General features: G+C 39.9%; 1 long non-coding RNA gene across 3 annotated transcripts in view; it reads right to left on the bottom strand.

The window, feature by feature from the left end:
* Positions 1 to 16,525, bottom strand: part of LOC127550715 (uncharacterized) — a 156,065-nt gene that overhangs the window by 67,498 nt on the left and 72,042 nt on the right. The gene's annotated exons all lie outside the window — the stretch shown is intronic.

Here is a 16,525-nt window from a genome sequence, read left to right as displayed (position 1 = left end):
TTTTAAGCAATTCCTCTTTCCAAAAAAGGCTCAAATTCGACAACTGGGCTACTGATAAAGAGTTCTGGCTAAAAGAGCTGTTGAAAGTGGCTCTTTTCAATAATGAGATGATTGAGGCCAATTCCAATGGAAAGTGAATGTGGATCACAACGTAGCATTTTCACTCTTTCTGTTGTTGTTTGCTTGCATTTTTTCTTTCTCATTTTTTCCCTTTTGATCTGATTTTCTTGTGGAGCCCGATAATGATATAAATGTGTGTGTGTGTGTATTGGATTTAACACATATTTTAACATGTTTAACATAGAGTGGATTACTTGTCATCTAAAGGAAGGAGGTAAATTTGGAACACAAGGTTTTTCCAGGGTCAATGTTGAAAAAATATCCATGCATATGTTTTGAAAATAAAAAGCTTTAATTTAAAAAAAAAAAAAAAAGAGCTGTTAAAAGACTGTCAGAAGAAAAAAGAAAGTTTGAAATTCTCTGTTTTACCAGGAAACAGAAAAAACTTCACTAATTCAGAGTCCAGTTAATCTCCGAGTTTCATACAAGGACTGAAATTCATCCCTCACCCGCGCCTCCCCGGCAGCTCCACCCCCACCCCCTCCCCACCCCCCCAGACTATAAAATAGCTATCTCCGTCCTCCTCCAAAGGAAGATGTCTTACTGTGAGGATTTGCTTGTGGGCTGCCTCCCACATGCTCAGAGAACCCCTCTGTTTTTCCAGGGAGCATCTTGGTTAAGCATGCAGGCGTGTTTAATTACATGGGCTTGGGTAACTTGTTTATCTCCCTTAAACACTGCTGGGGTGAGGAGCGTTTGTTATCTTCGGTGTGAAATGGAGGCTGACAACAATGAATGCCTCCTCCCAGGCAGCTCCGCGGCGCTCTGACTGGGAGCTGTGTAATTCCAAGCATGCAGCTGGGGAGGTTGCGAGCCTCACCGTCGCTCATTATCTGAGCAAGGGGAAGAGTGGCGGCGGCAGCTGACAAACCCTCCGCTGCCTCCTGAGAGGCCCCCATGATAAAGCATCCTGCTTTGTGGTGTAATCAACTTGCTATACATGCATTACTTCCTAATGAGAGCCGTGTTTAAACAAGTGTATAGAACACATCTGTCCGGGCCCTGGGACTTACGTCTGTGTGACCAATTCAGCATCTGAAAGTTAAATTAATGGTAAAGAGTGTAATTGTGAGTAAACAATACCACATTAAGGAGCAGTAAACACAGCAGTGGGGACTGGCAGACTGGCTATACAATCACAGACGGGGCTGCTTCTGGATTGCCATTAATGATCCTCCCCCGCCTGGACTTTCTGACAGTATCTTTAGCACTATTATTCATCTAAATGGTCCCTTCTCTTCTCAGGCACAAGCTCCAGCGCCGTGGTCTCGTCAAAGGAGGCCCGCGGGGGAGGGGGAGCGGGGGGAAGGCGGGTCATCGATCAAAACCCAAGGCAACTCGGAAGGGTCTGAAAAAATGCCGGCCCCTCCAGTCTCTAGAATCGGAAAAAGCCACCCCCAGAACTCCCAGCCTTCCTGGGTCCAGGCCATTGTATCTGCCTTTAGTCTAAGCTCCTAGGGAAGGGATGCCTTGTGACACTCCGGAGTGTTCCCAGTGAACAAAGGAAATTCCAAAACTTCATTAACCGAAGCTCCCTTTTATCACAAAAACTAAATGATGTCCCAGCTCCAATGAGTTTAGGAAGTTCCACCCTAGTGCACAAGATGCATGTTGGCCCCAAGTAGCTTCAAGGCAACCGTGGAAAACAAGCCACAAACCAGCCAAGAACTTATTAGAGGAGTTATTTATAGGATTATAGATTAAGAGCCTCTGATTTTACAGATGCGGAAATTGAGGCACAAAGAGATTAGTGACCTGCCCAAAGTGATCGGGGTGACCTTGACAATGATAGTGGCAGTGGTAAGATTGGAACCTGGACCCTCTGACAAGATGCTCGATTTATTGCACCATGCTGCCTAGTGCCATGGGTTGGGGCCACATAGAAGTAGAAGACAGGTTCTTGCTCTCAAGTTGAAGCTTTTCTCAGGGTAATATCCATGAAAGCAATAGAAGAAGAGAGAATGGCTAAATTGTCCCCAGATTAGGGTCCCCCTGCACTGACCTAAAGAACCTAGGGGACTGAATTAGACTTGGAATATGAACTAGAACCTGGTCACCATTACCGTCCTTAGTTTCTGTTCTATGTCTATCTAAGTGTCCTGAAGTGGTCAAGATATAATCTCTTTCTATATAATTCAGTAGGCAAAGCAACACTTCCTAGAGTTAGGATCTGAATTAGAATCCAGTTTCAGTACTGCTAACTATGTGACTCCAGGCAAATCACTTAACCTCTGTCTGCCTTAGTTTCCTCAACTGTAAAGTGAAGATAATAATAGCACTTACTACCCAGAGTGAAAGACCAAACAAGATAATATTTTTTAATATTTTAAAATAAAGTGTTTAACACAGTGCAAATAGTAGGTGCTTACTAAATAATTGTAGCTTTTCTTTCATTATCCTATACCCATAAGGAGGAGGTGCAGGAAGAAGAGGACTTGAATAGGAACATTATTGTAGCATCATGGTCCATATGTATGTATGTATATATGTCATATATGTGTCTATATACACATGCATATTGATAAATATAGACATACCCGTACATTATACATATACACACGTATGTGCTAATACATGCATGTGTACTCACATACATACATATAAAATATATATGTGTGTGTGTATATATATATACATATAACCTTTTACATTTCTACCAGGATACCTGCTCTACTCAAACTCAACCTCAAACTCAACAAGGATAAAACTGAACTCATCTTTACTCCAAACCAACTGCTTTGAGGGAGCCAGTAACTGAAAGCATTGGACTTAGAGTAAGGACATCTACAGTTCAAATCCTGCCTTAGGTATTTATTAAGTGATCTTTAGTAAGTATTTAATCTCTCTCCAGCTCTTTCCTCATCAGTAAAAGAGAGATAAAATAGCACCAACTTCACAGGATTGTTTTGAGGATCAAACGAGATAATCTACATATGGCATTTTATAAGACTTCCAATGCAATACAAATGCTCCCTATTATCATTATCATTATTGAAAATCTTTAAGTGAATGACATCACTATTCCCTGAGTCACACAAGTCACCATTTGAGTTAGAGACAGAAGGCACCCAACCCAACTCCCTTATTTTACAGAGAAGAAAACTGAGGCAAAAAGCTATAAAGTGTTTTACCCCATGATCATAGCTGGAATAAAGATACAGAAGCAAGTTTTAAACTCAGGTTCTACAAATCCAATGATTTCTCCACCCTTTCAGACCTTTTCTCCAATGTCCAATCAATGATGAAGTCCTGATGACTCTTCTATTGCAGTATCTCTTATAACCAATTTTTTTCCCTTTCTTTCTGTGTCCATCAGTCATTCAACTCATGTCTGGATTAATTACCCTAATCTCTTAACTCTTCTCTCTGCTTCCCATATCTCCCTCTTCTGCATCCCCCTCCCCCATTACCAGGTTAATATTTTTAAAAGCATTGATTTGTCTTTATTACTTCCTTCTTCAAATACCTTCAGTGGCTCTCAATTACCCATAGAATAAGATTTGAACTCTAGTTTAAGATTCAAAACCCACTCCAACCCCCTTTCCAGTTCTTGTTTTCTACTCCTACATTGATCTTCCTTTTTCTAACCAAACTGCTCATAAATACAACCTTCTCTCTCTAACTCTTTGCTCACACTATTCCCCCTGTGTGGAATATTCTCACCATGATTTATCAAAATAAAATCTGCCCTGGTTATGAAACATCCCTTAAATCATACTGACCAAAATATTCTCTGGGGCAGCTAAAACCTGACTATAGACCAGAAGTCAGGAAGACTCATCCTCCTCAGTTCAAATCCAATATCAGACACTTAGCTGATCTGCATACATATCTCTGTTACTTCTGTCATTCCATTATTTCCAATATCAAATCCAAACTCCTCAGTCTTTCACAATCCTGCTCTATCCTGCCTTTCCAGGCTTAGCACTCCATTTTCCACATTCTGATCCAGCCAAAATGACCTTTTTATTGTTTCTCACCCAAGATACTCCATCTCTCATCTCTGTATCCTTCATCAGACATGTTCCCCATCCTTGGAGATCACCCTCCATTTCTTAGAATTCTAGCTTTCTTTAAAGCTCAATTAAAATACTACTTCCTGCACAAGGCCTTTCCTGAGCCTCACTACTAAAATCTTCCCTCTTCCCCATCATTCTGGATTTATTTTGTAAATATTTGTACATACTATTTTTCCTAATAAATTATGAGCTCCTTGAGACTAGAGACTATTTTATTTTTTTTGTGCCTCCAGGCCTAGTATATAGTAGGTGTTTAATAAATGTTTGTTAATTGACTTTGTCAGCTCCCCCCACTCCCCCAGAATGTCAGCTTCTTGAAGACAAGGCATGTTTTGTCTTTATCTTTGAATGACCAGCACAAGGCCTGACATATTAATAAATACTTGCTAAATTAAATTAAATTGAAGTTCTCAGAATTGGATATTTAGATAAATAGGAACATGTTTTATCTATTGGTAACTTCTGCTTGGGCTCTGCTATCAGCCCTCTTTCAAAGGAGGTGGATTTTGAATGGCCCTTAATGATTTTCCTCTTTTGGGCAGTGCTGATAAGTCCAAACACAGATGGAGGTACCCTTTTGCAGAGGCAGGTCTCTACAATGACCCTGAGAGGGTAAAACCCAATCTCCAACTATCTCTGTCAGAGATAATGATTAGCTCTGCCCCAAACAAGTTGGGGCTGGCATATTGCAAGAGCTGCATTTTCATTTTCATTTAATCCCTGATCTGTTGCTCTGTCCTTGCTGCATATCCTAAGAAATGTTTCCACAGAGATGCCCTATTTGTCCCTGGAGACACATCAGTATTTGCAGAGATAATCTCACTGAAGGGATTGTGGTCATTTCCCATGCCACAGGGTCACTTTGGTAAGATTCATTTGAATAAGTTTGTTTTAAGTTGAACTATTGGTGATCATTTGCCATTGCTTAAATAACCAAGAAGCCAGTTGATTACTGTATCAGGTGGAGCCCCCACAATGACAAGGACCTTTATTAAGTGTATCATCTGTTATGGAACGGATGTAGTTTCTGACCTCAAATTATGTACAGTCTAATAACCCCATTCAAGACACTGAGAATACAAAGATGAAAAAATGTCTCTGTCCTGCCTTCAAAAAGTTTACACTTCATGGGAGACAGCTTGTGTTAAAAGAAACTGACACAACACAAGTAATGTTAAGGAAAGCAGAGATCCAGACAAAGTATTCCCAAAAAACTGTGAAGAAAGAAAGACTACTGTCCACTGCAGGGATCAGGGGAGACTTTGAAGGAAGAGAAGGATTCTGAAAGTTGGAGATAAGAAGAAGGAAGGAAATTCTGAGCACTGGTAGTTACAGCTTGTGTGAGAAGTTCAAAGAGGGGTAGGTTGTAATACAGTTCATAAAATACAGAAATTCCAGAAACAAGTATCCAAAAGAATATGTGATGAATGTATTTCTGCTTTGGCCCTCTTAGAAACACACACACACACACACACACACACACACACACACACACACACACACACGCTAAGTATCATCATTGTCAGTAACTCGGAGCTAGGAAACAATCCTAGTTCTACGGTCCTGTCCAATGTAAGCCCTGTACATGCCTAAAAGATAACTAACTTTGCTGTTAGGGCATTGTTGGAGAGGAGGAGAATAGGGAGGCTGGAGCATTTAAGCCCAGGCCCTAGGGCCACCAGCCCTTGAAAACAAAAGTATAACCTGCCATCATCATTTTCCTCCATTTCCGATCTTTGGCTTAGCTTTAAAGTCCATTTTCCAAGCTTATTGATTTTTGTTTCCTACTGGTATATGAATGACAACTTGTATTAAGACAACACAGACTGAGAAGCTCCCGATGTCTGCCGGCATCACTCTCCAGCACTCACTGAACTGCCCTGGGCTTCAGGGCAAAGTGCCTCTTTCCAGTGAAAAGGGAGGGGGCCCCCTTCAAGGGAAGAGTGGGTGGGCGGGCAGGTCTCTGCAGTGCCACCCAGCATGGTGTCCAGCTGAGTTAGGATCTCACTTCAGGGATGAGGTGAGGGAGATGGATGAGATGTCATCCTAGCTGTTCAGCTCTCCCCAGGCCTGTTTACAGCGACAGAGGGGGCTTATTTATTGTAGATTACTAAGTATTTCAACTGTTGTTCTAGCAGAGGAAGAGTGTCTCCCTCCCCACCCCCCACCCCCAACCTCTCCACACACACAAACTTCCCGAATTTCCTATAGGGCAAACAAACAAAACAAAACAAAACAAAACAAAAAAAGGTGATGCCTTAGCCCCAGTCAGATTTCTTAATAGTCCCAGAAAGAATTCCCTTTAGAAATCCACCTCTGTTCGCTTCAAAGGGTCCTTGCTCTGGCCGGTCTTCAGTCAGTCATCAGTGTCCATTAAAGTCCCTCTAAAAGCTGCATAAACAAGTGGGCAACATTTCATATGTCTTTCAGCATGTGTGCAGTTAATTCCATCCCTTCCCCCGCCACACCTTCCCTACCCACCAAGATCTGCTGTTTAACCAAAAATCCTCTTCAGTTCTCTTCAGTTATTTATCCTTCCTCTGAATCATAGCATAATTACAAGATATTTATTGTCATCTTTCATATCTTAATACACTCATATATGTTTACTTGGCAAAGACACTGAAACAGTTTGCCATTTCCTTCTCCAGAACATTTACAGATAAGGAAACTAAGGCAAACAGGATTATGTGACTTGACTAAGGTCATAAAGATGAATCTTCCTGGTTTCAGTCCTGGCAATCTATCTACTGAACCACTTAACTACCCCATGCAAATCTTAAAGTTCTACAAAGAAAAAAAAAAAGAGATCATTGCATATGAAACTGTAAATCTATAAAGCATTATTTCATCCAATTCAATTAAACAATAATTTATTAAAAGTCTTCAGTGATTTTTTTTTCAAAAAAAGAAGCTTTTGAGGAATTTATATTACTGGAGAAATGGGAAGAAGGGGGAAGGGAGAGAACAACCTGCCCACAGAGAACTTAAAAATATATACATCATAAGTCCTAGTCATTTTTAAGGGAGGGGATTAACATCCCCGCTTCTGCCTCACTCTCGCAACAAGAGGTGGAAGTAGCTGAGTTGAGCCTTACAAGGAGCTAGGGGTTGCTATATTTGAAGGCCAGAGGCGAGGAGAATATTTTAGGAATAGGGGATACTCTTTGAAAAGGCAGATGAAATGCCATGCCTTGAAAACAGCAAGTAAGCTGCTCATCACCGGAACCATGAAGTACTAGAAAAAGGAAGGATGCAAACATGAGATGTGAATATGGAGACTGGAAGGCATAAAGGGAGGCAGGGAATGGAAGTTCACCTTGGTTATTGGCAGGGAGGCTGCCATCTTGTGAATCATCTTTAACATGGCTGGCTGTCAGTTCTGAAGTAAATAGGGACTTGCTTAGCATCAGGAATATCAGTGATTCAGAGCAGGAAGTTAAGGAGGGTAATTAAAAGAGTGCCACAAGCCAGACCTCCCCGCAATCCTAACAGCTTGGAGGGTTTGCCTTTTTGAACCTCTCCGAACCCTGAGGAACTGCAGGCAAACAACAAAAGGTGTTAATAGCTTTATGAGAAGCACCATGCTGATAGATTACCCATTATGGGGATGCTCCCAGCACAATGGCAAATAGGTTTGATCAATGAGATTTTAATGGAAAGTGAGGCCTGAAAAGAAAAAAAAAAAAAGGCAACGTGGAGAGGGAAGGCCCTTTGTTGCTAATGTGTCTGAAAAAAGCACTTAATTGAGGTCATAATAATATTAGCAGTTCTCGTCATCAATAATTCAGCCTTATTTATTGCTACCCGATAAAGTCCTGTCAGGGCAGGAGAATGGCACGGGCGCCTGTGACACATGGGAACTGGGAGGTGGCTTATTGGGTGGCTGCTGGGCTGGGGGAACCTAGCCAGTTACCAAGACTTCCCTGACCCTCCCCTCTCCTCCCCTTTGCCCCCAGCTGAATCTGGGTGCATGTGGGAAAAGGCAATGCCAAATATTGTGATTTTATATCATATAGAGTTTAATATCCACTCCCTCTCTTCTACCTTCATCTTTACCATCTTCTTATCTTCTTCCTACCAAAGGTATTATCTCTGAAACAGTGACTGACTAATCTTGCCTAAGATATGTCAGGGAGAGAAACAATTTCAATTCTCGCATGATTTACCAGCCCAGCAGAAAGAGTGATAAATTCTGTCTCTTCACACAATTTTAGTCACCTGTGGTTAGTTATCTTAAAAAAAAAAAAATCTAAATTAACATATAATTGTACAATTAAAGATGCTAACTCCGGTGTTAAAATTTTAAATGTATTAGTGTCATAAAACCTGCCTCATTAATCTCAGTGTCTTAAAGGACAACAGAAGTTCTGTAATGAAGTAAATGCAGAAAATACTTGGGGATGGGGGTAAGGATGGGAAATTGTGGAGAGGAAAGGGGTTAGGAGACATTTTAGTTCTCTGGAATTTCTTTCGGCAAAAAAGAGAAAACCTTAATAAAGATGATTGGAGCGATCATTCTCTCCCCCACTGGGAATCACAATAGAGGCACAGGCCCAAGGACAGGTCATTAACCAGGAAAATAACCTCTTTGGAAGGGACTGGTTTGTTTTGTAAACGATACTTGCTTTAGTACAGCTTAATTGCAATAACAATCAAAATTCCTAGAACAGCAAGCAGGAGGAGGCTGCTGAAATATTGATATGGCTTCTGCTGCTGGGGCCTGAACTTTGTTTCTACTCTGATTTCAGGAAACATCATTTTGAATTTTGCTTGGGCTCCTACCACTACCATCACCACCACCGCCACCACCACCACTTAAAAAAAAAATTCCAAAACAAAAAATGCAAGTCAATTCTCAGCAGGGGTATCTGCCGTCTGAAATGAGCAAGACCTGGTAATGGGAGAGAAAAGGACCCAACACAGGCTGGGAGGGAAGGGATTAGGGTAAAATGGAGGAGACGGGAGGGGAGGAGGATTGAGGCCAGCTGCCCTTACTCAGGACAAAGAGAAATGAACAGGTTGAACTGGATGCTTTCTAAAATTCACTTAGAGCTCTGAAATTCTGATTATATGTAGGGAAGGGTGAGCTGAATTGCAAGGAATCTGGGGAAATTTGGAAGCTTTAACAAAGAATTCTTCCTTTCAGCTCAATCCTGAATTTCTCTTTCCACTATAACCTACAGACAATACATACTTTTCCAAATCTTATATTTTTTTTTAAGGCAGATTTGTAACAGAGAGAAAAGGAGAAAAAAACCTAATATCCTATATTCTTTTTAGGGAAGACAAATGTTAATAATTAGTGTCATTAGAAATAAAGTTTAACTAGCAAACCTCATCTGAATCATATTTAAAAGAAAGGAATGCTTAATTACCCAAGAGAGCTTGCTAAATCTGGGGTCTCCCAAGCCAAAGTGAGAGGGGAGAGGTCAGGCCTTAATCATGCCAGATAACTCATGTAAACAACCCACCAGCCTTCTTAAAGAAAAAGAGGACAAGAATCTGAATTCTAATTCTCTATCAATTCAGATGGAATGCACCAGATAATTATTCAACTCTTGCTATCATTTTGCCCAGCAAAACATAGACAGCATTCTCTCCCTTTGTAATTTTCACAACTATAAATTCTAGAGATAAGGTGCTGGGTTTGGGATTAGGAGGATCTGGATTCAAATTTTCCTTCTGAGATTTATTAACTATATGACTCTGAATAAATCCCTTGACCTCTCTCAGCCTGTTTCCTCATTTATAAAATAAGAACAATAATAATTGTTCCTACCTTAGGCTGTTGTAAGGATCAAATGAAATATTATGTTAAAGTATTATATATAACATTAGTATTAAAAGTACTAATATTATTTATTATTGTGCTCTAGGCAAGTCCCTTAATTTAAGTTTATGTACCTCAGGTGATCTTTAAAATGTCTCTACTAAGTCAGAGAAAAAAAAAAAAAAACCACAGAGCTTTTACTATGAGAGCACTCTGAGAACAATTACCGTTCGCCTCTGGCTTAGAGGAATAACCTAATCCAATTCCATTTTTATTATTATAGATTCCAGAAGTCCTTTACTGCAAACCCCTAATTTCACAGATGAGGAAACTGAGGCCCAGAGTGGTTAATTCACTTTCTTAGGGTCACACAGAGCTAATGGCAGATTTCAAACTCAGATCTGAGCTAAATCCAGATGTTAGTATCCCCTTCCTTCTTTAAAGAAAGGCAGGGTAGAACAAAAGAAGATACTTGGTGCATTGGTAAGACTGATGGATTTGGAGTCAAGGTTTGAATCTCAGTTCCGAGTAGCATTAAGCAAGTCATTCTCCTCCCTGGGCCTGAGATTACCTATTTGTAAAAAGAAGAGGCTGGACTGGGCGATGTCTAAGATCCCTTTTAGCACTCTCCACCTCTAAATCTGTCATCCTACAAAAGAAAATAATAAAATAAATAAAACAAGGCTGAGTTTACCCCTTTACAAACTCTGCAACTTTTCCCCATGATGGAAGTTGCTCTCACCCCAACATAACAGATTAGTCCTCTCACAACTCCAACCAAGAGCTCCATGTTTCTTTAGACAGAAGCATTTCCCTCTCTCACCATTACCCTCCTTCCCTCCACCTCCACCCAAAGGAGACTGACAAGCATCTATTAAATTATGAATGCAGTTTTATAATCATTGGTAATAAACCTAATTCATGCAGCTTTTAAAAATCACCACTGCCACCGTCTATATTAGCATACGTTTTCCTTAGAGCAGAGCTCTAGTCTTCTTTCCCATTATTTAGCTGGATCAGTGTAAGGGAGAAAAGGAGGGGGCAGTCTTACCAAATTTCTCCCAGCATACTCAACTGTTTGCTCATGACAGTATTTGAATGTGCTTATTATTTCTAGTAAAGCCCTTATCATTTTCAATGTGAAATTTAAATCACACTGATCCAACTCTTCTTAGCTAAAGTCAGCTTTATCAACCACAAGAGATGTGGGATTTGAGAGAGATCTGAGTAAATTCACATTGTTTGGATAAACTCATTCAGGGAGCTCAACAAATCAAAGCTGAAATAGATATGTATTCCAAAGAGACCCGAGGAGTGCCAGAAGAAAGAAAAAGTTACCATTAACATTGAGGGAGAAAAAGCATCAGTCCCTTTTTAATGAGCATGCTCACAACCTCTTCCAGAATTGTTACCCGTGCTCCATAGGTTGCCAGGGAAGAAAATAAGAACTGGGAAATTGTTTACATGGGAATCAAGGAATTGAAAAAAAGCTCATCGTTGCCCCCTCCCCCACTTTGGTCAGTCTTTCCCATTATCAAAAATGGTAATAGGCGCATTTATTCGTTATCCTGTGATTCAAGGAATCTTGTGTATCATGTATGTTTAAAACATCATTTCTCTGTAGTTTTAATTATCTCAGTCTGCAGGGACAAAAAAAAAAAAAAAAAAAAAAAAAAAAAAACTATCCGGCAGCTCCCTTGCCTAAGACCAAAATGAAAGTGCTTGCCTGCTGACAGCTAAGACGTCTGTCCTAGCTAGTTGAGATTTCCTGTAAAATTTGCATTGAAAAGGCAGCTTTAAGTATACTTAAAATAAAAAGAGCATTTGCATCTAATTTGCTACACTTGCAGTATTAGAGTTTTATCTGAATAAAGACACGTCAAATGGATTTATATAGTTAAGCTGATAGCTTGGAAAGTCAACACAGTAACATCAGCTGAAATTCTGCAGTTGTGAGAATAGCTCATAGTATTTACTAGTCTTCCACCATTGACTTGAAAAGTACAGCGGTTTTTTTTTTTTTTTTTTAATAGTCGCACCAGTCCAGTGCCTATGAGATTTTTTTGAATGAATCTTCACTGATGGATCCTCCCCTTCCTCCTCTCCCTCCCACCCTTTGCCAGTTTGAACTTGAGGTAGTGTGGTTCAGAAGTCAGAAGAGCTGGGCTTAAATCCCAGCTCTATGTGACTTTGAGCAAACTGCTTAATCTCTCTGGCCCTCAGTTTCCCCAAATGTAAAATAGCGGGTTGAATGAGATGACTTCTAAGGTATCTTAGATCCTATGAAGCAGCAATAGTGACCACCTTATTAAGTATCCACCAGGAAAATGAGTCTTTAGAACTACAAATGTGGCCCTCAGCTAAAACCTACCCACTCAACAAGCGGTGATTGGATTTTACTTCTGACTTCTTATGTCAAGAACTTTGAATATTTGATTCCACCTCATTTTTTGAGGCCTGCCCAAGTTCATTAACTATTCAGAGCAATTCCGGGGTGAGTAGGAGTCTGGAAGCTATAAAACATGCAGTTTCCTGTGGCTACTGGTAATTCTCTCTGGCTCTGAAGACTGGCCCTGTACTCTGGGGAGGAGAGCTCTCGGTGCCATGCAGATTTGCAACACTCTCTCCTTCTGACATAGACAGTCTGCTGGAGTACAGCAAATCCCAGGCTCTCCAGAACAGCTTCACACAGCTGGAGAGGAATTCCTCCAAGCTTGCCATTCTCTCTTGGGGTCACCTCTCTGTTCTCGTCTCACAGCTGGGAAGAAAGACACCCACTTGCCAAAGGGGGTACAACGCCACCCTGTGTCAGCAACATGGCTTCTGGGCTTGAGAGGTGGGGGAAAACCCAGTTCCAGTGCTTTAAAAATAACATCTGGTTATTTTCCTGATAAGCTTGCTTCCTGGTAAACCCAACCCATTCTCTCACTAATGGACCTTATTAAGAATCACTAACTTATGCTTATATGGTGACTTGCTTTTAAAAAATACATTCATTCCCCACAGTTTGCAGCTGGGTGATTCAGTGGTTAGAGTGATGGACTTGGCGTCAGTTCTAATTTGACCACAGAGACTGACTAGCTATGTGAGTCTGCCATCTTCAGTCTACATGCTTTCATAGAGATGGCTGTTGTTGCCTCAGTTCCTTCATCAGTAAAATGAGAATAATTATAGCAACTAACTCTCAGGGTTATTGTGAGAATCAAATGAGATAAGATTTGCAAACCTTAAGAACCATATAAATGTTGGCTGTTATAACTATTAATCTAGTCATTTTACTGATTTAAAAAAGGAAATATCTTCCACAAAGGCAGATAAAAGGTATTATTCTGCATCTTACAGTCTTAGATTGTTGCCATGGACATTGGGAAGTTAAGTGACTTCCTTAGGGTCATACAGTCACTCTATAACAGAGAAAAGACTTGAACCCAGGACTTCCTGACTGAGTCTAATCATTTCTTCTCACCACTCATAAAATTACATTGTTGCTAGAATTTATGCAGTCGATTAAGATTTGCAAAGCAATTTACAAAAATGTATAAAAGATCTTTGATCTTCACAGCAACTCTGGTAGAAAGGCAGTGCTTGCATCCCCATTGTAAAGGTGAGGAAAGTGAGGCAGACAGTGATTAGTGACATGCTCAGGGTCACACAGCTAGAAAATTAATTTATCTGAGGCTAAATATGAAAGCAAGTTTTCCTTGCTCATATTCAGCATGCTAGCAACTGTGACACCTTAGTGTCAATTGAGTGACACAGATATAATTATCTAATTTTAAAGAAGAGGAAATGGAAGCTCCAAGGAGTAAAGTTACTATTTCAATGATATGTAGCTAATAAGTTACCAATGGATACTCAGTTACTTAGATCCTCTGACTCCAAGTCCAGAACTCTCTTCCTGACACATTGTATTGTTTTCCTATGTAAAGTTTTGTTCCCACAAACTGGAAGGCATCCCTTACTGTGTGCCTCTAGGGCCAGGACCATCAATCCTTGGTCTCCCTCAGAGAGGGGCAAGATGTCTCTGCCAGGTTAGCTCTTGCCTGTGGAAATCTGGAGGCAGTTCTGTGCCCATACAGGTACCTTCCTAAAAGTGACTCACGAAACTCCAGAGCTCAGGTTTAGACCTGATGTAGAAAAAGCTGCTGCTGATGGAGCACACTGTCTGAACCCAGAATATTCCATCTGGGCCACCATATTGGTCAAAAGTTCTTAAAAATCCCAGGAAAATGCTAAAAAGCATTTCCTGTCATGGGTTCATTCTACTTCTTTCCTTGCACAGAAAAAATGGCCACAACACAGGAATGAAATGATATCACAGCCGATGTCTAAATTGTTGCAGGTACAATGACAGCAGCTATCCATGATGTATGTGTGTGTGAGAGTGTGTTTGTGTGTGTGTGTGTGATTACATATGTATTAGCTGTTAGTTAGTTGTTGTCCCTCAATCTCAAAGAGGACCAAAATAACATCACTATGTTAGAGTCGTTAGTGTGTCTGACTGTGGCTGATTGGACCAATAGGAGCTGCTCTCTATGGTCTCTATGAGCATTTGGGGTAGATTCTCTAACTTTAGCATCTCTTATTTCTTCTGAGTTAATTCAATTCTGCTTTGCTCATAGAGCACAGAATATATGCATATAATTATATATGTGTATATATATAATTATACATATATTATAATACATATGTATAATATAATGCATACTATGGCTGGTTGATATAATTATATATATATATATATATATATATATATATATATACACATATACATTATATATACATACATACAACACAGACAGACATGGCCAGTTGATATAATTATATTAATATATGTATATGTATATACATATAAACATATAACACAGACACATATGGCTATTGATGTCAACATGTCTCTCTGAATATACATGCATTGTATACATGCATATGTATAATTCTATGAATCCATACATGCATATTTAAGTGTGCTTAGCACCATACCCCCACTTCAAGTATCATTATAAACCAGAGCTGTATTATCTGCAAGCATGAAAAATCTCTTTGATTTTTGAATTAAGCTTTGAAAATCTCCAAGATGGTGAGTACTGGGAATCTGGCTGACATTATTTAGTCAATGTGCTTAATAACCAACACAAGGCATCTTTCTGTGTTTCCCCTAGACAATTAAGTTGCATCACTAGTCAGGAGAGGAAAAACAGTCAAGACTTGAGCGCCAGTGGAAAATTGGAGCTGGGAAGGTTGCAAAAAGGACTTTGCTCAAGCATTGAGCCAGAAGGAAAAGAAATTGGGAAGGGGGAGAGGGGAAATGGCATTCCTATGAGAATTCCTAGTATCAAAATACCAGGAGTGTTTATCATAGAACTGCAGAGTTGGGCCTGAAAGAGACCTTAGAGGTTATGCAGTCCAATTCTTTCTCTTCTAAATAAGGAAACTAAATGTGGTGTGGTGGCAAGATCCTTGACAACAGTCCAAGACCTTGGATTCAAGTTGTATGTCCAATGTTTATGACCTGTGTGACCTTTGTAAATCACTTAACCTCTAGAAATGGAGGTTTAGTTGGATGATCTCCAAGGTCCCCTGCAGCTCTAAAACTATAATTCTGTGATTAAATTAAATGACTGACTTGCTCCAGTTCATGCAAGTTTGCTAGTGATAGAACTGAGATTTGAACCCTGATCCTTTGATTTCACATTTGGTACTCTTACCATACCTGATTACCTCTCAGCATGGTATAATGGGAAGATGTTTACAGCTATTTTTAAGTACAAGATGTTCTGAAAACTTGGAGCTAGAAAGGACTTCTGAGGATGATTCTCTCTACTCCTTGTTGGAAATCAAAAGCAGAATGTCATAAAACTTGAATCAAAAAAATCATGTGACTCTGGGAAAATCATTTTACCCTGTCTGCCTCAGTTTCTTCATCTGTAAATGAGCTGGAGAAAGAAATAGCAAACCACTCCAATATCCTTGTTCCAGATAAACAACAACCCAAGACTGCCCATTTCCTCTATCATGCCTCTATTCTTCTTCAAAGAAAAAATCAACATGGTTTCCTTGGAAGCATGAAGAGAATTTAGGTCAAAATGTTTTAACTAAGTCATGAAAATAAGGACTAAATTATTTGTTTTCTATAAAAGTGAATAAAGCACAATCTGCAAAATTGGAAGCATATTCTGTTAATTTAACCAGCAATTACAGAAAGCAAATAGGTAACAAGTGCTAGAGTCAGGAAGAACTGATTTCAAATCCAGTCTTGGATTAGCTGGGTGACCTGAGACAAGTCATCTAAACCCCCTCAGCCTCAGTTTCCTCATCTGTAAAATGGGGATAATAACAGTACAATCTTCACAGATCTGTTGTAAAAATTAAATAAGAAGGCATATGTAGAACACATTGCAAGTGTTAAAGTACCACATAAATGCTAGCTTTTCTTATAATTATGGTGTAAATGACCAGAGAAAGAGCTTTCAGGTCAAAACACCAGTCCCAGGGAGGGGTATTGATGGAGTTCGCTTGCTATTTTGTAGAAATGATTCATCCCACATCTGTATGCCACAGATATACATTCCCAGTTTCTAGAGAGAAATCAGAAGACTCCAGGGTCTGACCC

This window comes from Antechinus flavipes, chromosome 2 (assembly GCF_016432865.1).
Source record: "Antechinus flavipes isolate AdamAnt ecotype Samford, QLD, Australia chromosome 2, AdamAnt_v2, whole genome shotgun sequence".
NCBI classification, from domain to species: domain Eukaryota; kingdom Metazoa; phylum Chordata; class Mammalia; order Dasyuromorphia; family Dasyuridae; genus Antechinus; species Antechinus flavipes.
This window is presented reverse-complemented; position numbering and strand designations above follow the sequence as displayed.